We start from the raw sequence: 24,433 nt of genomic DNA, 5'->3' as shown, positions 1-24,433 counted from the left end.
CCTTTTAGAAATGGGAATTTCTATCCCAAAACTGTCTAAAAGATATTAATGAACTATATTAATTATCAAAGATAGAATGAAACAGCAATCAAGATATTGCTTACCAGATGAAAATGTATAATATTTCAATTATAACAAGCTATTGAACATATAAATGCAATGAACCTTGTAATGCATATGAATTATTTTCCAGTCATGGGGAACAATATCACAGCCTCTCCACTTGGTAGAGTAAATAGCATCCCATTTTTTAATAAAGGCTGTCAATGAAATGCTAAAAGGCTGCTGGAGTGCATGCACACACAGCACTCATCAACAGTATATTGGTCTCCTAGGTCATTTCCTTTTTCACCCACTACCTCCTCATCATGTTTCAATGTCAGTGACATCTTTGTGAGAACTTCCTGTTTTTTTCCTTCCTAACTTCAACTAATAATTAGACAATGACTATTATGAACTTGGGAAATCCATTTGATCCTTAAGTTACTTTCTATTACTCTGATATCAGCCCTCCTTGCTCCTTTAATCATAAAATATATCAACAATTTCAGCCCACTTGCCATGAAGATCAACTTTCTGAGAATTTATGTGAGAACTGGATATATGTCTTTTCAATAATTTAATGTATTTTGGTATATGTGACATTATTTTTTTCCTAAAATTTAAAAAATATTTTAAATTCATTTTCTGTTATATGACAATATATGATAATTTCTCACTTGCTGTTTCTTGTATCCTTGGTAATTAATATACTGTATTAATATACTTTGGGCAGGTTCAGAATGGCAAGGAGAATTCATGACAATGGTGAAGAATTGCTACAGTAACAAAAGTGTATGAAGGGTGGCAGGATATGCCACCAAAATATATCATTTTGGCATCAGGATTATTTTGAGCTAAAAATACTTTAAAAACATTGGATGCACAAAGAGTATTCTAAGGATATTCCCTTTTCTTCCTAAAAAGCATTAGTTTAAAACTCCCATGTGAAAGATAAAAGTATTATTCTTCTATGAGGAGTCACAGCTGACAGAATTCTGTACAAACATGTTGTTAAAATAATTCTTACTTTCTTTTAGCTTCACCACATAGTTAAGTTACTTTTCCACATTGCTTCTCTTTGTTCAACCTAATATAAAAGAATCTAAGTTTTGCTATGTCATTGAATCATTTCCTTATGAGGGCTCCCATGTCACATGAAAATTATATAATTTTTTTCTCCTGTAAATCTGTCTCACATCAATTTAATTCTCAGGCCAGCTGCAAAACCCTAAATTTTGCCTCCCCTACATGTATATAGAGAAAAATATTATATCCTCCTATACACTTCCCAGAGGACACCATATTACATACAATAAAGCCAATGTTTTATTTCTTCCACCACAAAGCCTTTGTTTATACTGTTATTATTCCCAATATAATCTCTTGCGTAGATGGAGCTAGTTTTAGACTATAGCCTATACCCTTCTCTTGAAGAAAAATGTTGTGAAGCTAACCCCACCCTCAAATATTGGGTGTCTCTCTAGGTGTGTGTCAGGGCTGTTACTCATTAGCTTGTAGACCTGCACAATCACCATTGTTGTAGGCTACCCCAGACCTACTAAATTTCAATCTCTTGTGTGGACCCCAGCAATCCTTGTTTTAAGTCTCTTCAGGTGATTCTTATGCACCCAAAAGTTTGATAAGTCCCTCTTTGATTGCACTTTGTATCATTGACTCCATCAGGAAATATTTATTGAGCACTTATTCATCAATGTATCTCTCACAATGTCTTGCACATAATATGTGATCAATAAATAAATGTTTCCTTTAATTAACTAACCACCCAGAGAAAAGCTTGGGACAGCCAGATTCTAGGAGGTTTTAAAGACATTCTAAGAGACCCCGAATAGCCAAAACAATCCTGAGAAAGAAAAACAGAGCTGGAGGAACCAGGTTCCCTGATTTCAGACTATACTACAAAGCTACAATAATGAAAACAGTATGGTATTTGCACAAAAATAGACACATAGATCAATGGAACAGGATAGAAAGCCCAGAAATAAACCCATGAACCTATGGCCAATTAATCTGAGAAAGGAGGCAAGAATATACAATGGAGAAAAGACAGTCTTTTCAATAAGTAGTGCTGGGAAAACTGGACAGCTACATGTAAAAGAATGAAATTAGAAATTCTCTAACACCACACACAAAAAATAAACTCAAAATGGATTAAAGACCTAAATGTAAGACTGGATATTATAAAACTCTTAGAGGAAAACAAAGGCAGAGCACCCTTCGACATAAATCACAGCAATATCTATTTGGATCCATCTCCTAGAGTAATGAAAATAAAACCAAAAATGAATGGGACCTCATTAAACTTAAAAGCTTTTGCACAGCAAAGGAAACCATAAACAAAACAAAAAGACAACCTACAGAATGGGAGAAAATGTTCACAAATGGTGCAACTGACAAGAGATTAATTTCCAAAATATACAAAGATCTCATGCAGCTCAATATCAAAAAAAGCAAACAGCACAATCAAAAATGGGAGGATGATCTGAATAGACATTTCTCCAAAGAAGACATACAGATGGCCAACAGGCACATGAAAAAATGCTCAACATTGCTAATTATTAGAGAAATGCAAATCAAAACTACTATGAGGTATCACCTCACACCAGTCAGAATGGTCGTCATCAAAAAGTCTACAAATAAATGCTGGAGAGGGTGTGGAGGAAAAGGAACCCTGTTGGTGGGAATGTAAATTGATATAGGCAGTATGGAGAACAGTATGGATGTTCCTTAAAAAACTAAAAATAAAGCTACTATATAATCCAACAATCATACTCCTGAGCACATATCCACAGAAAACTGTAATTCAAAAATATACAGGCACCCCAATGTTCACCCAATATATATATATATATATATATATATATGTATATATATATATGTATATATATATATATCTCTGAATCACTGTGCTATATACCTGAAAGTAACACAGCATTGGAAATCAACTATACTTCAATTAAAAAAAGTTTAAAAATACATTATAAAGTAATAATAAATTAAATGAATAAATAATAAATAAAAATTTCTGAGTTACAGAAGTTTATATTTGCAATGGTAGATGGAGGTGGGGAGTCACTATGGAGGAAAAATACACAGTCACCTGTGCTGGGAAGTCAGAGTGTCAGCAGACTGACCCATGTCTATCTATAATCATAATTTTATTGTTGTTCTGGGATTTGGACAGCAAATGGAGATATTTATGAAGCCTCATTTTGCGAACAAAATACCTCCTCCTGAAATGAACCAGAATGGTGCAGTTATGGTCATTTCCTTCCCAGAAAGGGGTCGAATTGTGCTTAGAGCTCCAAGACAGAAACTAACAATGTAATGGGACAGATCTGCTTCTTTTCTTCTTTTCCAACCTGTGCCTCAGCAATATAGCAAATTTTGTGATAATTAACCCTATGTGAGTCTCTTTCTTTTTCCAGAGCCTCCATAAGAAATAGAAATGGAAGTAATGACTGACTTACACACTATTTTGTTGTGAAGAATAGTCACCTCTTCCTGTAAAGCTGCTAGAAGGCCAATCTGTTTCATAAAATAGGGCTCGAATTTCATGGTCTTAAAAAGAAAATAATATTTTCAGGGCAAAGTGAACAAGTTCTTTCCCTCATCCACTTCTCTTTTTTTCCTCTTCTCTTCCAAAAATTAGTGACAGCTCTATTAAATATCTCCTTGCCTAACCAGGGAGACTAACAGTTTATCACAGAGATTGCTTATCCCAGCAGACATTACACCTTTGTCTACCAGCCTGAATGTGCTCTCTGTAGGACTGAGGAAGGTAACTTGTTAGAATCTGAGTCCTTGTCTATATTCTGAACACAGATTCAGAATCCTATTTCCTATGGTGGAGCTAGCTAACTCCAGAGGCTCATAATATTTCTTGAGGTCTCTGAAGTAAACATGAAGAGTAAAAACTGTCATTTTGAATTGCTTATAGGCTGTTATTTAAAGCAGTGTGTCCTTTTAATGTTTTGAAGACAACTTGAATGTAGTAGCATATGAGAACACTATGAGTTTCTTAGAATTGAAACACCCTTTTCCCTAATAATATTCCATATTACAATTTCAAAATATAAAACACCATCCCTAAGTCCTTATTATATGCCAAAGAAAATGTTAATCAATTACATTCATTTTCCCACCCTCTCTCTCTCTCTCTCTCTCTCTCTCTCTCTCTCCCTCTACCTCTCTCTCTCTCCCCATCAAGTTTTTCAGGACATTCTTTACATGTCATATCTCATTAACCATTACCTCTCTACCACCCCATCCCCCAAACTACTACCACTACCCAGAATATAAGCACCAAGACAGCAAGGCTTTTTGTCTGATTTGTTGACATCTGCCTCCTCAATGCTTAAGACCAAGCCCAACACTTAATAAAAGTGTTTTGAATAAATTATTCTCATTACTAATAATGACCAGACAAGTTTTTTCCTACACAAAGTCACAGAGTCACATGGAGCTGAATTCCATTCTGTGCTTGGCAAAGGTTTGCCTCAGCCTGAGGAAGAAAAATGTTCCTTTTTATAATACTCACACAGACACCCTAATCACTTCACATCACTCTGAGATGAAGTGATTAGCTCAGTATTCTAGCACTAAAGAACTGTGGAGCTGGGGAAATGATGAGTTATGACTGACTCCAGCCATGTTCTCCCCATTATATCAAAAGGGAAGTGTTCACTTTTTAGCTATTGGTCTATACCCAGCTCAGAGGTATATGGCAGTGAGAGTGGAAGCATTACTCTTTGAAAAAGTAATTGGAGCTGGGAACTGTCTCTGGACACACACACACACACACACACACACACACACACACACTGTACACAATTTTTAAAGGTTCAAAAGAAGACCTGAAGCAAAGATTAAGAATCCTTATTTTAGTCATTATTCCTATATAGTCATTACTCTTGTCTGCTGTGAGCTAATTAGGAAATTGCATTAGAACACCTCCCAATTCTAATAAACATGTGTACTTGATTGTTTATATAAACTGTAAAAGTAACTTTAATTTTTCTCACCAGCTACAGAAGCCTTACGGTCAGTATTATACTGTTCTATACCACCCTTGTCCCCTGGGCAACAACTGGTACTCATACACTCCCACAATAAGCACTGAAAAGTACATTTTTCAAGGACAGATTTTATCAGAGCATTGATAATTTAAAAAAATATATTGGTGTATAGTTGATTTACAATATTATGTTAGTTTCACATGTACAGTATATTGATTCAGTTAGACATATACACATATTCATTATTTTTCAGATTCTTTTCCCATATAGATTATTACAGAATATTGAGTAGAGTTCCCTGTGCTATAGAGTAGGTTTTTGTTGATTATCGATTTTATATGTAGTAGTATGTTAATCTCAAGCTCCTAATTTTTCTCTTCCCCACACCTTTCCCCTTTGGTAACCTTAAATTTGTTTCCTAAATCTGTTAGTCTGGTGAAATGTGTCTTTAATCCATTTGGAGTTTATCTTTGTGTATGGTGTTAGGTAGTGTTCTATTTACATTCTTTTATATGTAGCTGTCCAGTTTTCCCAACACCACCTATTGAAGAGGCTGTCTTTTCTCCATTGTGTGTTCTTGCCTCCTTTGTCATAAATTAGGTGACCAAATGTGCATGAGGTTATCTCTGGGCTTTCTATTCTGTACCATTGATTTATATTTCTGCTTTTGTGCCAATACCATACTGTCTTAATTACTATAGCTTTGTAGTATAGTTTGAAGTTCGGGAGCCTGATTCCTCCAGCTCCATTTTTTCCCCCTCAAGATTGCTTTGGTTATTCAGGGACTTTTGTGTTTCCATACAAACTGTAAAAATTTTTGTTCTAATTCTGTGAAGAATACTATTGGTAGTTTGACAGGGATTGCTTTGAATCTGTAGATTGCCTTGGGTAGCATAGTCATTTTGACAATACTGATTCTTCCAATCCAAGAACATGGAATATTTTTCCATCTGTTTGTATCATCTTTGATTTCTTTCATCAGTATTTTATAGTTTTCTGAATATAGGTCTTTTGCCTCCTGAGGTAGGTTTATTCCTAGGTATTTTATTCTTTCTGTTGTAATGGTAAATAGGATTGTTTCTTTAATTTCTCTTTCTGATTTTTAGTTTTTAGTGTATAGGAATGCCAGAGATTTCTTTGTGTTAACTTTGTATCCTGCAACAGTATGAAATTCATTGATTAGCTCTAGTAGCTTTCTGTTGGCATCTTTAGGATTTTCTATGTATAGTATCATGTCATCTGCAAACAGTGACAGTTTTACTTCTTATTTTCCTATTTATATTCCTTTTATTTCTTTTTCCTCTCTGATTACCATGGCTAGGACTTCCAAAACTATGTTGAATAAGAGTGGTGAGAGTGGACATCTAAATAGATAACTAATACGAACCTACTGTATAGAACAGGGAACTCTACTCAATACTCTGTAATGGCCTATATGGGAAAAGAATCTAAAAAAGAGTGGATATATGTATATGTATAACTGATTCACTTTGCTGTACACCTGAAACTAACACAACATTGTAAATCAACTATACTCTAATAAATGCTTTTTAAAAATCTGTGAGTCTGTTTCTGTTTGTACATAAGTTCATTCATATCATTTTTATAAATTAGATTCCACACATGGGTGATATCATATGATATTTGTCATTCTCTGTCTGACTTACTTCACTTAGTATGATAATCTCTAGGTCCATAAACATTGCTGCAATTATTTCATTCTTTTTATGGTTAAGTAATATTCCATTTATATATGTACCACATTTCCTTTATCCATTCATCTGTCAATGGACATTTAGGTTGCTTCCATGTCTTGGCTATTACAAATAATGCTACAATGAATAATGGGATGTATGCATTTCTTTGAATTATAGTTTTTTCTGGATATACAGCTAAGAGTGGGATTGCTGGATCATAAGGTAGTTCTATTTTTAACTTTTATAAGGAATCTCCATACTGATGTCCATAGTGATTGCACCAATTTACATTCCCATCAACAGCGTAAGAGGGCACCGTTTTCTCCACACCCTCTCCAGCATTTATTGTTTGCAGATTTTTTTGATGATGGCCATTCTGACCAGTAGGGGTGATAACTCATTGTAGTTTTGATTTGCATTTCTCTGATAATCAGCACATTAAAATTTTTTTTTGACATAGAGCTGCATGAGCTTTTTGTATATTTTGGAGATTAATCCCTTGTCCGTCTCTTCATCTGCAAATATTTTCTCCCATTCTGTGGGTTGTCTTCTTTTTTTGTTTATGGTTTCCTTTGTTATGCAAAAGCTTTTAAGTTTAATGAGGTCCCATTTGTTTATTTTTGTTTTTATTTTCATTACTCTAGGGGGTAGACCCCAAAATTTATTGCTGTGATTTACGTCAAAGAGTGTTCTGCCTATGCCTTACTCTAAGTGTTTTAATAGGGTCTGGCCTTACATTTAAGTCTTTGATCCATTTTACGTTTTTTTGTGTGTGTGCAAGGTGTTAGAGAATGTTCTAATTTCATTCTTTTGCATGTAGCTGTACAGTTTTCCCAGCACCATTTATTGAAGAAGCTGTCTTTTCTGCATTGTATATTCTTGCCTCCTTTGTCATGTGTTAATTGGCCCTAGGTGTGTGTGTTTATTTCTGGGCTATCTATCCTGTTCTGTTGATCTATATTTCTGTTTTTGGACAGTACTATACTGTTTTGATGACTGTAGCTTCCTGGCCTGATTCCTCCAGTTCCGTTTTTCTTTCTCAGGTTTGTTTTGGCTATTCAGGGTCTTTTGTGTTTCCATACAAATTCTAATTTTCTTTTTTTCTAACTCTTTGAAAAATACCATTGGTAATTTGATAAGGATTGCATTGAATCTGTAGATTGCCTTGGGTAGTATAGTCATTTTGACAATATTGATTCTTCCAATCCAAGAACATGGCATATCTTTCCATCTGTTTGTGAAATCTTCAGTTTCTTTTATCAGCATCTTATAATTTTCTGAGCACAGATCTTTTCTTCCTAGGTATTTTAATCTTTTTGTTGCAATGGTAAATGGGATTGTTTCCTTAATTTCTCTTTCTGATCTTTTGTTATTCTATAGTAATCCAAGAGATTTCTGTGTATTAATTTTGTATCCTGCAACTTTACCAAATTCATTGATGAGCTCCAGTAGTTTTCTGGTAGCATCTTTAGGATTTTCTATGTGTAGTATCATGTCATCTGCAAACAGTGACAGCTTTACTTCTTCTTTTCCAATTTGGATTCCTTTTATTTCTTTCTCTTCTCTGATTGTAATGAGTAGGACTTCCAAAATTAGGTTGAATGAAAGAGGTGACAGTGGATATCTATGTCTTTTTTCTGAACTTAGAGGCAATGCTTTCAGCTTTTCACCTTTGAGAATGATGTTTGCTGTAATTTTGTCATATATGGCCTTTATTATGTAGAGGTATGTTCCCTGTATCTCCATTTTCTGGAGATATGTTATCAGAAATATGTGTTGAATTTTGTCAAAAGCTGTTTCTGCATCTATTGAGGTGATCATTTGGTTTTTATTCTTCAGCATTTTAATGTGGTGTATTACATTGATTGATTTTTAGATATTGAAGAATCCTTGCATCCCTGGGATAAATCCCAATTTGTCATGGTGTATGATCCTTTTAATATATTGTTGGATTCAGATTGATAGTGTTTTTATTGAGGACTTTTGTATCTATGGTCATCTGTGAGATTAGCCTGTAATTTTCTTTTTTTGTGGTATCTTTAGCTGGTTTTGGTATCAAAGTGATTGTGGACTCATAGAAAAAGCTTGAGGGGTCTTCCTTCCTCTACAATTTTTTGGATGAGTTTCAGAAAGATAGGTGTTAACTCTTTCTAAATATCTGCTAGAATTCACCTGAGAAATCTTCTGGTCGTGGACTTTTGTTTGTTGGGAGTTTTTGAATCACTCTTTCAATTTCAGTACTTGTGACCTGTCTGTTCATATTTTATATTTCTTCCTGGGTCAGTCTTGGAAGGTTGTACCTTTCTAGGAATGTGTCCATTTCTTCTAGGTTGTCCATTTTATTGGCATATAGTTGTTTGTAGTAATCTCTTATGATCCTTTGTATTTCCATGGTGTCTGTTGTAACTTCTCCTTTTTTATTTCTAATTTTATTGATTTGATCCCTCTACCCCCCCTTTTTTTTGTGGTGAGTCTGACTAAAGGTTTATCAATTTTGTTTATCTTTTCAAATAACTAGATTTTAGTTTCATTGATTTTTTTTCTTTCTCTCTATTTCATTTGTGTCTGCTCTAATCTTTATGATTTATTTCCTTCTATTAACTTTGGGTTTTGTTTTTTCTTCTTTCTCTGGTTGCTTTAGGTGTAAGGTTAGGTTGCTTATTTGAGATTTTTCTTATTTCCTGAGGTAAGGTTGTATTGCTATAAACTTACCCCTTAGAACTGCCTTTGCTGTGTTCCCTAAGTTTTGGGTCCTCGTGTTTTCATTTTCTTTTGTCTCTAGGTAATTTTTGATTTCCTCTTTAATTTCTTCAGTGATCCATTTGTTATTTAACAACATATAGCTTAACATCCACGTTTTTTTGTTTTTAAAATTTTTTTCCTGTAATTGATTTCTAATCTCATAGCATACTGGTCAGAAAATATGTCTGATAAAATATCAATGTTCTTAAATTCACCAAAGCTTGATTTGTGACCCAAGGTGTGCTCTATCCTGGAGAATGTTCCATATGCAGTTGAGAAGAAAGTGTACTCTGCTACTTTTGGATGGAATGTCCTATAAATATCAATTAAGTCTATCTGGTTTATTGTGTCATTTAAGACCTGTGTTTCCTTGTTGATTTTCTGTTTGAATAATCTGTCCATTGATGAAAGTGAGGTATTAAAGTCCCCCACTATTATTGTGCTACTGTCAATTTCTCCTTTTATAGATGTTAGCATTTGTTTTATATGTTTAGGTGCTCCTATGTTGGGTGAATATATACTTACAATTGTTATGTATTCTTCTTGGATTGATCACTTGATCATTATGTAGTGTCCTTCCCTGTATCTTGTAACAGTCTTTATTTTAAAGTCTATCTTTCCCGATACGAGTATTGTTACTCCAGCTTTCTTTTGATTTTAATTTGCATGGAATAACCTTTTTCATCCCTTCATTTTCTGTCTGTGTGTGACCCTAGATCTGAAGTAGGTCTGTTGTAGACTGCCCATATATGGGTCTTGTTTTTGTATCCATTCAGCCGTCTTTGTCTTTTGGTTGGAGCAATTAATCTATATACATTTAAGGTAATTATTAATATGTATGTTCTTACTGCCATTTTGTTAATTGTTTTGGATTTGTTTTTGTAGATCTTTTTTCTTCCTTTCCCCTTTTGTTCACCTCTCTTGTGACTTGATGACTATCTTAGTGCTGTGTTTGGATTGTTTATTCTTTTTTGTATTTGTATCTATTGTAGACTTTTTGTTTGTGCTTCCCATGAGGTTTTGATATAGCAGTCTGTATATATACAAGTTGCTGGTCTCTTAATTGCCAATGCATTTCCATTATCCTGCATTTATACTCTCCTCTTCTCATGATTGCTGGTTTCAATATCATATTTGTGTGTGGATGATTTCCTACCTTTACTTTTTATTTGCCTTACCAGTGAGCTTTCCCATTCATAATTTTCTTGTTTCAAGTTGTAGCCTTTTCTTTTCCACCTAGAGAAGTTTCTTTAGGATTTGTTGTAAAGCTGGTTTGCTGGTGCTGATATCTCTCAGTTTTGGCTTGTCTGTAAGTCTTTTGATTTCTCCATCAAAACTGAATAATATTTTTACTGGGTATTCTTGGGTGTAGGTTTCCCTCTTTCATCCCTTTAAATATATTGTGCCACTTCCTTCTGGCCTGCAGAGTTTCTGTTGAATAATCAGCTAATAACCTTATGAAGATTCCCTTGTATATTATTTGCTTGCCTTTCCCTTGTTGCTTTTAATATTTTTTCTTTGTCTTTAATTTTTGTCAGTTTGATTAGTATGGGTATCCGTGTGTTCCTCCTTAGATTTATCTTGTATGGGACTGTATGCACCTCCTGGACTTGAGTGAGTATTTCTTTTCTCATGTTAGGGAAGTTTTCAGCTATAATCTCTTCAAATATTTTCTCAGGTCCTTTCTCTCTCTCTTCTCCTTCTGGGATCACTATAATATGAATGTTGGTGCATTTGATATTGTCCCAATGGTCTCTGGAAATGTCCTCCTTTCTTTCCATTTTTTTTTATTCTGTTCAAGGACAGTGATTTCCACCACTCCATCTTCCAGCTCACTTATCTGTTCTTCTGCCTCATTTATTCTGCTATTGGTTCCTTCTAACATATTTTTCATTTCAGTTATTGTATTGTTCATCTGTTTGTTTAAATCTTCTAGAGAGCATTGTTAATTTTTAAGGAACCTCTCTTTTGGTCTGAAAAGGCATAGTCATGATAGCACTATTCTGACAGTTAGTTCCAAACATAGATAACCCAGTGAGATTCATTAATTATAAAATGGAGGGTATACACATAATTTTAATTTTAGTTTTAAATCTAGTAGAAAATTTTGGTATTTGAAAGTCTATTCATGAATGCATTACCTCTTAGGATTGAACATCCTGATTTTATTACTAGGAATCTAAATTAATAAAATTATAACAAAAAATTTATTTTATTTTATTATTATTATTTTTGCGGTATGGGGGCCTCTCACTGTTGTGACATCTCCTGTTGTGAAGCACAGGCTCCAGACGCACAGGCTCGGTGGCCATGGCTCACAGGCCCAGCTGCTCCACAACATGTGGGATCTTCCCAGACCGGGGCACGACCCGTGTCCCCTGCATCAGCAGGCAGACTCTCAACCACTGTGCCACCAGGGAAGCCCATAACAAAAAATTTAAATATCAGAATACATTTATGAGCTGAACTTATGATCTTAAAACTTGCCTTGCTGACCTAATAATTGGTTAGAAGTACACCTAGGCAAGAATCCTACTTTTGATCTAAAAGGAAAATAAGGATATTTGCTACAGAACTTCATTGAAAAAATCTGTTCCAAATGGTAAAATATATCACTAAGACAATTATTGCTTAAAAGCCCATTGGAATTGTATGCAATATCTTTTTAAATCTAGTTGATATAACTTATATGCAGAATCTAAATAGAAATGGTACAAATGAACTTATTTCCAAAACAGAAACAGGCTCACAGACTTAGACAACTAACTTACCAGGGAGGAAGGGAAGGAATAGTTTGGGAGCTTGGGATTGACATGTACACACTGATATATTTAAAACTGATAACCAACAAGGACCTACTGCATAGCACAGGAAACTCTGCTCAATGTTATGTGGAAGCCTGGATGGGAAGGGAGTTTGGGGGAGAATGGATACATGTTTATGTATGGCAGAGCCACTTTGCTGTGCACCTGAAACTAATAATACAATATTAATCAGCTCTACTCCAATATAAAATAAAATGTTAAATAAAACACCTAGTTGTTCATTCAAAAAGAGAATTATAGTATGCTCTTCTTCCTAGACAAATTTTTGTTTGAATCAAGATAAGTGATTACTTTCATAATGACATTTCCTAGGTAGTTTCATTATACTCACATATAAAGACTATTTCCTGGACAGTAGTTACTTAACTTGCTTTTATCTAAAGTGGTTCATGGATTTTTCACCACTTATTTAAATCTCTTCAATGCAAAATTGTAATATAGCACATAAATAAAATGAGAATAAGGGCTTTAGCAAAGTGTTTTCTACTAACTGGAATGATTATGCATTTTTGCTCATTTCTTTATCTAAATCCTGATTGCACTCCCACCCTGTGTTGTGACACAGTAACATATCTCAATGTATTCCTAATTTAAGTGTTAAAAATTAAGGCATTTTAAAAACAAAAATCTGGGTTTTGTTCTTAAATAAAAAGCACTATAATTACAGTTTACAATATAAACTGTAATTAGGGACAAATACTGCTGTGGTTTTCTTACTATAGTGATAGATCAACATTATAACAGTTGGGTTGGCCAAAAAGTTCATTTGGGTTTTTCTCTAAGATGTTATGGAAAAACCCGTACAAACTTTCTGGCCAACCCTATACATTGTTGGCTTCTAAATAAAGTTTAATAAGTACTATCAGCAAAAGATGGTTCTCTTTTAGATATGAATACGTTTTTCCTATAAAAACAAAAATTTTTCACTATTATTAATTATTTGTTATACAGAGTATATTTAAACCATACTTTATGAGATAAGGGTTTCACATTGCCCTGCATCTTTTGGTCCCAAAGAATTCTCCATTTCTACCAAAGTATAATAACTAGGATAACAGAAATCTAGTCAGTTAGAGTGTTAAAGACAAGCATAGGAGGTAACTGATTGGGAACGGCTGTTGGTCCCTTTCTTTGGCCATCTCATCTCATCTTGTTCTTTGTTAGTGTACTGATTGCTCACTGCCTGATTTGTAGGGTGGAATGGTAGCTTGCTTATACAGAGAGGAAATAATCATAAGAACACTCTCTGCTGAATTATAGTATAAATAGTCACAAATTTAAAAGTAATATCCAAACAGGTAATTTAATCACAAGTGTGTGGAGACTCTGTCTCAAACTTTTATGTATTCCTTGACTATGGGTTAGAACACCTTTTCCTCTAACAGGCCCTTGAGGATATCATGGGGTCATTGTTTTGCATTTTGCTTTTACAGCAAGATTCCTTATGCTCACTTTTTGTGAATTGAACTCTGACCCACAGTAATTTTTTTCTTTGTGTTTGGAATTGAGGGCAGGGGAATACATTGGAATGCATTTACATCCAATCAATATTTATTGCTTACACAATAAGCAATAAGGTAAAATCTGGTTGCAATTTAAGCTATAAGATGCTAGAATCTTCCTAAATTATGGTATATATGTAACTGGAGGAAAAATGAGTAAAGGTACAGCCCAAAGGTACAAACTTAGGGGTTCTTTTATAGAAATCAAATGGGAGCTCTTGAAAACCACCTGGGGTACTATTGCCTTTTCACCCTTCAATTTCTACATCCTCTATACCCACATATAACCACAGCTTTCTAGGCAATATGTAGCACATACATCATTCCACGTAGTACAAAACTTCAGAAAAAAATATAAATTACATAATTATTATATATATTATAAAAATAATTATATATAATATATTATAATACATATTATATATATAATTGCAGCTATATATATATATATATATATATATATATATGGCTGCAAGAGAGTAAATTTTGTACACTCCTGCAGCTGAAAAGCATTTTATCATTGAATTAGTTGATTTGAGCACTGGAAATTCAAATCACATACACTCTCCTTATTTGCATGTCAGAAGGCAGAGTCCACCCAGAGACTTCCTGCTCACAGTTGCTTTAGAGAACTACTTTTCTGCTTCTCAGTGCAGAGGTGGGGCCATCTGCACTGTTTGAGGTTTTCTGGTAGGCGCATTCATTACTCTGCTGCAGCATTTTTAATTAACTGGCAGCTAGCTAAAGGAATTTTCAGGTATTGAAGCTAGATAGTAGGAAAAACAGAATAAAAGAAAATGAAGAACATGAACATTATTATTATTATTAGTTGACTCATATTCTGCAACAATACCTTGGATGCAGACCCTATATTTTGAACCAGCCACCAAGGAGCACAAGATCAATTACACGAGAATGAAAACATTTTGCTGTATTATGAAAGAGAACAGATCATCACAATTATGCAAAGTAGACCAAGCATTATGCTGTAGGACTTTATCCATAAAGTATAAGTGTTTGATAATTTCATAAAGGTAAAATATGTTCCCTAAAGTAGAGTGCCCTGGAAAGCGTAATGTACCACACAGTTTACTTTTTTTATATATAAATTAATTTATTTATTATTTAGTTATTTAGTTATTTTTATTTTTGGCTGTGTTGGGTCTTCGTTGCTACGTGTGTGTTTTCTTTAGTTGCGGCGAGCAGGGGCTACTTTTCATTGCAGTGTACAGGCTTCTCATTGCAGTGGCTTCTCCTGTTGTGGAGCACGGGCTCTAGGCACATGGGATTCAGTAGTTGTGGCACGTGGGCTCAGTAGCTGTGGCTCATGGGCTTATTGGCTCCATGGCATGTGGGATCTTCCTGGACCAGGGCTCAAACCCATGTCTCCTGCATTGGCAGGCAGATTCTTAACAACTGCACCACCAGGGAAGTCCACACAATTTACTTTTGATTTTGCTGGAGGTGCTTCTAAATAGCTCAATTAAAACAATTGTTTCCACTTGTGATTTAAACTCACATAAGTACAAATCTGTGAATATAATGGCATAATTCAAACCTACATCCATACCTATGTAACTTACAAGGAATTTCATAATTCTCTTTCTTACTGCATTTTCCAATTCCCTGTGCTATGATCCTCTTTCACAATAGTATTCTCTCCATGGTCCCACTCCTCCAGGTCTTACTCTCACCGATCCTCTGTGATTTTTGCTGGAGTCTTATAAAGAAAGGTCTATTATTTAGATTTTCTTTAAGCACTAACATAAGTTATTAAAAGGTGAGTGTTGATGGAATTCTAATGAATAAAGATGTAGTTCTTATTCTGTATTAATAATCATAATGTTTAAATGTCATAAGTACTATTCATCACAACCACCATTTTTTTCAGACCTTCACAATGAGTAAACTTGAAAAAAATCTCCCTGCCTGGTCTGATATAACCTCTGAGGCAACCAAGTTTCATTTTTCTTTTGATTCTTAAAAAAAAAAAAAATGGAGTTACTGCTATCAGATTTAATCTGTGTAAATAACCCCTACTGTTGGTAAGAAAAGATTTCATAAAAAGGCAAGAATTTTTTACTTCAACAATTTCAGTCAGTAGTCCTGGCCCATGTATATTCCTGGAATTGACCAGTATTTACTGAACATACTGAGTCAAGTGAATCACTACTTCTTCATGGATTTTTTTCTTGAACCTTAACTTCAACACTGGGTTTCACTCCTATAAAAGATTTTTGGGTATTCCTTTTTGCATTTACTACTGCTCTCTAACACTTAGCAGCACCTTTATCACTAAACCTACTTCCTTTTATGACTACCCTTGATCCCATTTCTGTCACTATTGGGGTAAACTACTAGCAACAAACATTTTAAATATTGTTGATTTTCCCATCTTTTTCTGTCACCTACATGACATTGATGCAATTTTTGCTTTATAATATTGTTTGAATGTGTATGTTCTTGCCTGTTATCACTGCCTCCACCTTGGGGCAAGAAACTCATGTCTCACAAATGGGAAATTACAATAGATTTCAAAGTATACTTCTGTCTTCAGTGGTTTGTGGCTGTATAATAGCCAATGCATTTTTATTTCTAGGATTTTTAATATTTTTTAATACTGTAGCTTACCCCATGCTCTCAGTATGGACTACTGCATGGTTTTCTTTCTCTTACTTCTAGGAATAATGTCACAACAGGACCAAAGAAGAATGAAGATAATATTTTTTCAAATAGAATTTTAAATTAATGACAGAGGCAGTAGAATTGTAAAAGCTCTTGATTTGTCAGTTCCACAAGAAAGGCTAGCCCGTCCCTCAGAATAATTATGAAGAGAAGATGGCGGAAGAGTAAGACGCAGAGAAAACCTTCTTCCCCACAGATACATCAGAAATACATCTACTGCTGGAACTGCTTCCATAGAACACCTACTGAATGCTGGCAAAAGACCTCAGACCTCCCAAAAGGCAAGAAACTCCCCAGGTACCTGGGTAGGGCAAATGAAAAAACAGAGACAAAAGAATAGGGACGGGACCTGCACCAGTGGAAGGGAGCCGTGAAGAAGGGAAGGTTGCCACACACTAGGAAACCTCTTTGCAGGCGGAAATTGTGGATGGCGGAGGGGGAAGCTTCAGAGCCACGGAGGAGAGCACAGCAACAGGGGTGCGGAGGGCAAAGTGGAGAGATTTCCGCATAGAGGATCGGTGCTGACCAACACTCACCAGCTCGAGAGGCTTGTCTGCTCACCCGCCGGGGTGGGTGGGGGCTGGGAGCTGAGGCTAAGGCTTTGGTCAGATCGCAGGGAGAGGACTGCGGTTGGCGGCATGAACACAGCCTGAAGGGGGCTAGTGCGCCACGGCAAGCCGGGAGGGAGTCCGGGAAAAAGCCTGGACCTGCCGAAGAGGCAAGATATTTTTTCTTCTCTCTTTGCTCCCTGGTGCGCCAGGAGAGGGGATTAAGAGCACTGCTTAAAGGAGCTGCAGAGACAGGCGCCAGCTGCAGCTATCAGCACGGGCCCCAGAGTCAGCATGAGACGCTAAGATGCTGCTGCCACCACAAAGAACCTGTGTGCAAGCACAGGTCACTATCCACACTTCCACCCTGGGAGCCTGTGCAGCCTGCCACCACCAAGGTCCTGTGATCCAGGGACAACTTCCCCAGGAGTACCCATGGTGCGCATCAGGCTGGTACAACTTCACGCCAACCTCTGCCACTGCATACTCAACCTGCACCTGTACACCTCCCTCACCCCGGCCTGAGTGAGCCAGAGCCTCCAAATCAGCTGCTCTATTACCACGTCCTGTCTGAACAAAGAACAGATGCCCTTAGAAGACCTACATGAAGAGGTGGGGCCAAATCCAAAGCTGAACCCCGGGAACTGTGGGAACAAAGAAGAGAAAGGAAAATCTCTCCTAGCAGCCTCAGGATAAGCAGATTAAAGCTCCACAATCAAATTGATGTACCCTGAATCTGTGGAATACCTGAATAGACAATGAATCTTCGCAAATTGAGGAGGTGGACTTTGGGAGCAAGATATATTATTTTTTCCCCTTTTCCTCTTTTTGTGACTGTGTATGTGTATGCTTCTGTGTGAGATTTTGTCTGTATAACTTTGCTTTCACCACTTGTCTTAGGATTCTGTCCATCCATTATTTTTCTTTTTAATTTTTTAAAATTTTTCATAATAATTATTTTTTAATTTTTATAACTTTATTTTATATAACTTTATTTGATTTTATCCTCTTTTTGCCTTTCTTTCTACTTTTCTCCATTTTATTCTGAGCTGTGTGGATGAAAGGCTGTTTGGTGCTACAGCCAGGCGTCAGGGCTGTGCCACTGAGGTGGGAGAGCCAACTTCAGTACACTGGTCCACAAGAGACCTCGAGCTCCACATAACATCAAATGGCAAAAATCTCCCAGAGATCTCTATCTCAACACCAACACCCAGCTTCTCTCAACAACCAGGAAGTTACAGTGCTGGACACCTTATGACAAACAACTAGCAAGACAGAAACAAATCCTCCATTAGCAGAGTGGCTGCCTAAAATCATAATAAGGACACAGACACCCCAAAACACACCACAAGATGTGGACCAGCCCACCAGAAAGACAAGATTCAGCCACATTCACCACAACACAGGCACTAGTCGCCTCCACCAGGAAGCCTACACAACTGAACCAAATTTAGCCACTGGGGACAGACATCAAAAACAATGGGAACTATAAACCAGCAGCCTGTGAAAAGGAGACCACAAACACAGTAAGATAAGCAAAATGAGAAGACAGAAAAACACACAGCAGTTGAAGGAGTAAGGTAAAAACCCACCAGACCTAAAAAATTAAGAGGAAATAGGCAGTCTACCTGAAAAATAATTCAGAATAATGACAGTAAAGAAGAAACAAAGTCTTGCAAATAGAACAGAGAAAATGAAAGAGACATTTAACAAGGATGTAGAAGAACTAAAGAGGAAACAAACTGTGATGACAACACAATAAATGAAACTAAAAATACTCTGGAAGGGATCAATAGCAGAATAACTGAGGCAAAACAACAGATAAGTGACCTGGAAGATAAAATAGTGGAAATAACTACTGCAGAGCAGAATAAAGAAAAAATAATGCAAAGAACTGAGGACAGTCTCAGAGACCTCTGGGACAACACTAAATGCAGCTACATTCGAATTATAGGAGTCCCAGAAGAAGAAGAGAAAAAGAAAGGGGCTGAGAAAATATTTGAAGAGATTATAGTTGAAAACTTCCCTAATATGGGAAAGGAAATAATTAATCATGTCCAGGAAGCACAGAGAGTCCCATACAGGATAAATCCAAGGAGAAACATGCCAAAACATATATTAATCAAACTATCAAAAATTAAAAACAAAATATTAAAAGCAGCAAAGGAAAAATAAGAAATAACACACAAGGGAATCCCCATAAGGTTAACAGCTGATCTTTCAGAGAAACTCTGCAAGCCAGAAGGGACTGGCAGAACATATTTAAAGTGATGAAGGAGAAAAATCTACAACCAAGATTACTCTACCCAGCAAGGATCTCATTCAGATTTGATGGAGAAATTAACATCTTTAGAGACAAGCAAAAGCTGAAACAGTTCATCACCACCAAACCAGCTTTACAACAAATGCTAAAGGAACTTGTCTAGGCAAGAAACACAAGAGAAGGAAAAGACCTACAATAACAAACCCAAAACAATTAAGAAAATGGGAATAGGAACATACATATCAATAATTACCTTAAATGTAAATGGTTTAATGCTCCCACCAAAGACACAGAATGGCTGAATTGATACAAAAATAAGACCTGAATATATGCTGTCTACAAGAGACCCACTTCAGACCTAGGAACACATACAGACTGAAAGTGAGGGATGGAAAAATATATTCCATGCAAATGGAAATCCAAAGAAAGCTGGAGTAGCAACTGTCATATCAGACAAAATAGACTTTAAAATAAAGACTATTACAAGAGACAAAGAAGGGCATTACATAATGATCAAGGGATCGATCCAAGAAGAAGATATAACAATTGTAAATATTTATGCACCCAACATAGGAGCACCTCAATACATAAGGCAAATACTAACAGCCATAAAAGGGGAAATCGACAGAAACACAATCATAGTAGGGGACTTTAACACCCCACATTCACCAGTGGACAGATCATCCAAAATGAAAATAAATAAGGAAACACAAGCTTTAAATGATACATTAAACAAGGTGGACTTAACTGATATTTATAGGACATTCCATCCATAAACAACAGAATACAAATTTTTCTACAGTGTTCATGGAACATTCTGAGGGATAGATCATATCTTGGGTCAAAAATCAAGCCTTGGTAAATTTAAGAAAATTGAAATCATACCAAGTATCTTTTCCGATCACAACACTCTGAGACTAGATATCAATTACAGGAAGAGATCTGTAAAAATTACAAACACATGGAGGCTAAACAATACACTACTTAATACACAAGAGATCACTGAAGAAATCAAAGGGGAAATAAAAAAATATCTAGAAACAAATGACGATGAGAACACGATGACCCAAAACCTATGGGATGAAGCAAAAGCAGTTCTAAAAGGGAAGATTATAGCAATAATATCCTACCTTAAAAAACAGGAAACATCTCAAATAATCAACCTAACCTTGCACCTAAAGCAATTAGAGAAAGAAGAACAGAAAAAAACCCAAAGTTAGCAGAAGGAAAGAAATCATAAAGATCAGATCAGAAATAAATGAAAAAGAAGTGAATGAAATGATAGCAAAGATCAATAAAACTAAAAGCTGGTTCTTTGAGAAGATAAACAAAATTGATAAACCATTAGTCAGACACACCAAGAATAAAAGGGAGAAGACTCAAATCAATAGAATTAGAAATGAAAAAGAAGTAACAACTTAAACGGCAGACATACAGAGGATCATGAGAGATTGCTACAACAACTCTATGCCAATAAAATGGACAATGTGGAAGAAGTGGACAAATTCTTAGAAATGCACAACCTACCGAGATTGAACCAGGAAGAAATAGAAAATATGAACAGACCATCACAAGCACTGAAATTGAAACTGTGATTAAATATCTTCCAACAAACAAAAGCCCAGGACCAGATGGTTTCACAGGCGAATTCTATCAAACATTTAGAGAAGAGCTAACACCTATCCTTCTCAAACTCTTCCAAAATATAGCAGAGGGAGGAACACACCCAAACTCATTCTACGAGGCCACCATCACCCTGATACCAAAACCAGACAAAGATGTCACAAAGAAAAAAACTACAGGCTAATATCACTGATGAACATAGATGCAAATATCCTCCACAAAATACTAGCAAACAGGATCCAACAGAACTTAAAAGGATCCTACACCATGATCAAGTGGGGTTTATTCCAGAATGCAAGGATTCTTCAATATATGCAAATCAATCTACGTGATACACCATATTAACAAATCGAAGAGGGAAAACCATATGATCATCTCAATAGATGCAGAGAAAGTTTTTGACAAAATTCAACACCCATTTATGATAAAAACCCTCCAGAACGTAGGCATAGAGGGAGTTTTCCTCAACATAATAAAGGCCCTATATGGCAAACCCACAGCCAATATCGTCCTCAATGGTGCAAAACTGAAACCATTTCCACTAAGATCAGGAATAAGACAAGGTTGCCCACTCTCACCACTCATATTCAACATAGTATTGGAAGTTTTAGCCACAGCAATCAGAGAAGAAAAAGAATTAAAAGGAATCCAAATTGGAAAAGAAGAAGTAAGCTGTCACTGTTTGCAGATGACATGATACTACACATAGAGAATCCTAAAGATGCTATCAGAAAACTACTAGAGCTAATCAATGAATTTGGGAAAGTACCAGGATACAAAATTAATGCACAGAAATCTCTGACATTCTTATACACTACTGATGAAAAATCTGAAAGTGAAATTAAGAAAACACTCCCATTTACCATTGCAACAAAAAGAATAAAATATCTAGGAATAAACCTACCTAAGGAGACAAAAGACCTGTATGCAGAAAATTATTAGACACTGATTAAAGAAATTAAAGATGATACAAATAAATGGAGAGATATACAATGTTCTTGGATTGGAAGAATCAATATTGTGAAAATGACTCTACTACCCAAAGCAATCTACAGCTTCAATGCAATCCCTATCAAACTACCACTGACATTTTTCACAGAAGTAGAACTAAAAATTTCACAATTTGTATGGAAACACAAAAGAACCTGAATACAAAAAGCAATCTTGAGAAGGAAAACCGGAGCTGCAGGAGTCAGGCTCCCTAAGCCTGATTCAGACTATACTACAAAGCCACAGTAATCAAGACAGTATGGTACTGGCACAAAAACAGAAATATAGATCAATGGAACAGGATAAAAAGCCCAGACATAAACCCACGCACATATGGTCACCTTATCTTTGATAAAGAAGGCAAGAATATACAGTGGAGAAAAGGCAGCCTATTCAATAAGTGGTGCTGGGAAAGCTGGACAGCTACAGGTAAAAGTAGGAAATTAGAACACTCCCTAACACCATACACAAAAATAAACTGAAAACGGATTAAAGGGCTTCCCTGGTGGCTCAGTGGTTGACAGTTCACCTGCCGATGCTGGGGACACGGGGTCGTGCCCTGGTCCAGGAAGATCCCACATGCCACGGAGCAGCTAGGCCTGTGAGCCATGGCCACTGAGCCTGTGCATCTGGAGCCTGTGCTCCACAGTGGGAGAGGCCACAACAGTGAGAGGCCCACGTACCGCAAAACAAAAATCAAAAACAAACAAACAAACAAAAAACGGATTAAAGACCTAAATGTAAGGCCAGACACTATCAATCTCTTAGAGGAAAACATAGGCAGAGCACTCCATGACATAAATCATAACAAGATCCTTCTTGATCCACCTCCTAGAGAAATGGAAATAAAAACAAAAATAAACAAATGGAACCTAATGAAACTTAAAAGCTTTTGCACAACAAAGGAAACCATAAACAAGACCAAAACACAACCCTCAGAAAGGGAGAAAATATTTGCAAATGAAGCAAGTGACAACGGAGTAATCTCCAAAATTTACAAGCAGCTCATGCAGCTCAATAATCAAAAAGCAAGAAACCCAATCCAAAAATGGGCAGAAGACCTAAATAGACATTTATCCAAAGAAGATATACAGACTGCCAAGAAACACATGAAAGCATGCTCAACATCATTAATCGTTAGAGGAATGCAAATCAAAACTACAGTAGGATATCATCTCACAGCGGTCAGAATGGCCATCATTAAAAAATCTAGAAACAATAAACGTTGGATAGGGTGTGGAGAAAAGAGAACTGTCTTGCACTGTTTGTGGGAATGTAAATTGATCCATCCACTATGGAGAACAGTATGGAGGTTCCTTAAAAATCTACAAATACAACTACCATACGACCCAGCAATCCAACTACGGGCATATACCCTGAGAAAACCATAATTCAAAAAGAGTCATGTACCAAAATGTTCATTGCAGCTCTATTTACAATAGCCAGGACATGCAAGCAACCTAAGTGTCCATCAACAGGTGAATGGATAAAAAAGATGTGGCACATATATACAATGGAATATTACTCAGCCATAAAGAGAAAAGAAATTGAGTTATTTGTAGTGAGGTGGATGGACCTAGAGTCTGTCATACAGAGTGAAGTAAGGCAGAAAGAGAGAAACAAATACTGTATGCTAACACATATATTTGGAATCTAAGAAAAAAAAAAAGGTCATGAAGAACCTAGGGGTAAGACAGGAATAAAGACACTGACCTACTAGAGAATGGACTTGAGGATATGGGGAGGGGAAGGGGTAAGCTGTGACGGAGTGGGAGAGTGGCGTGGACATATATACACTATGAAACGTAAAATAGATACCTAGTGGGAAGCAGTCGCATAGCACAGGGAGATCAGCTATGTGGTTTGTGACCACCTAGAGGGGTGGGATATGGAGGGTGGGAGGGAGGGAGACGCAAGAGGGAGGAGATATGGGAACATGTGTATATGTATGACTGATTCACTTTGTTATAAAGCAGAAACTAACACACCATTGTAAAGCAATTATACTCCAATAAAGATGTTAGAAAAAATTATGATTTTATGACATGGGAGAAGGGATTGTTGAAGAAGAGAGGATGAATGTTTGATAAAGGTTAGTGAAGCTTGTAATGGTAGGTCCTGACCTGAACAGGAGTGTATGGTGTAAGGATGGAATCAAATTTTATTTTTTATTTATTAAATGTATAATATTATTTAAGCTTTACTTACTATAAGAGCCATACTTTTTCCAATGATCTCCAATACCAGTTCAGCCAGCTTATCAATGAAGTTTCTCTACATGTATGGGTCTTTTTGACTTTTATTCCATAGCTGTAGTCTAAATACTAATCTCATGCTCTACAAACACTTTATCTTATTTGATAAGAAAAGTCATACTATTTGGCTGATTTTCTCAATGATTCTTTGTTATTTGCTCCTTCTTATAAATTTCAGAATCTGTTTATTAGATTTTATGAAAACAAACACACACAAGAACCAAC

General features: G+C 36.0%; 1 long non-coding RNA gene across 1 annotated transcript; it reads right to left on the bottom strand.

Annotated features, from left to right (window-relative positions):
* Positions 1 to 10,145: 10,145 nt before the first annotated feature.
* Positions 10,146 to 23,604, bottom strand: LOC113631272 (uncharacterized). Its single transcript, XR_003437242.1, has 3 exons — positions 23,594 to 23,604; positions 16,132 to 16,139; positions 10,146 to 10,456 (listed from the first exon to the last, which is right to left on the bottom strand). It is a non-coding gene; the product is annotated as an uncharacterized LOC113631272 (long non-coding RNA).
* Positions 23,605 to 24,433: the final 829 nt, after the last annotated feature.

This window comes from Aethalodelphis obliquidens, unplaced genomic scaffold (genome assembly GCF_003676395.1).
Source record: "Aethalodelphis obliquidens isolate GAN/ISIS:26980383/991018 unplaced genomic scaffold, ASM367639v1 scaffold32, whole genome shotgun sequence".
In the NCBI taxonomy this organism is placed as follows: Eukaryota; Metazoa; Chordata; class Mammalia; order Artiodactyla; family Delphinidae; genus Aethalodelphis; species Aethalodelphis obliquidens.
Note: the sequence above shows the minus strand (reverse complement) of the source record. Positions and strands in the feature narration are given on the sequence as shown.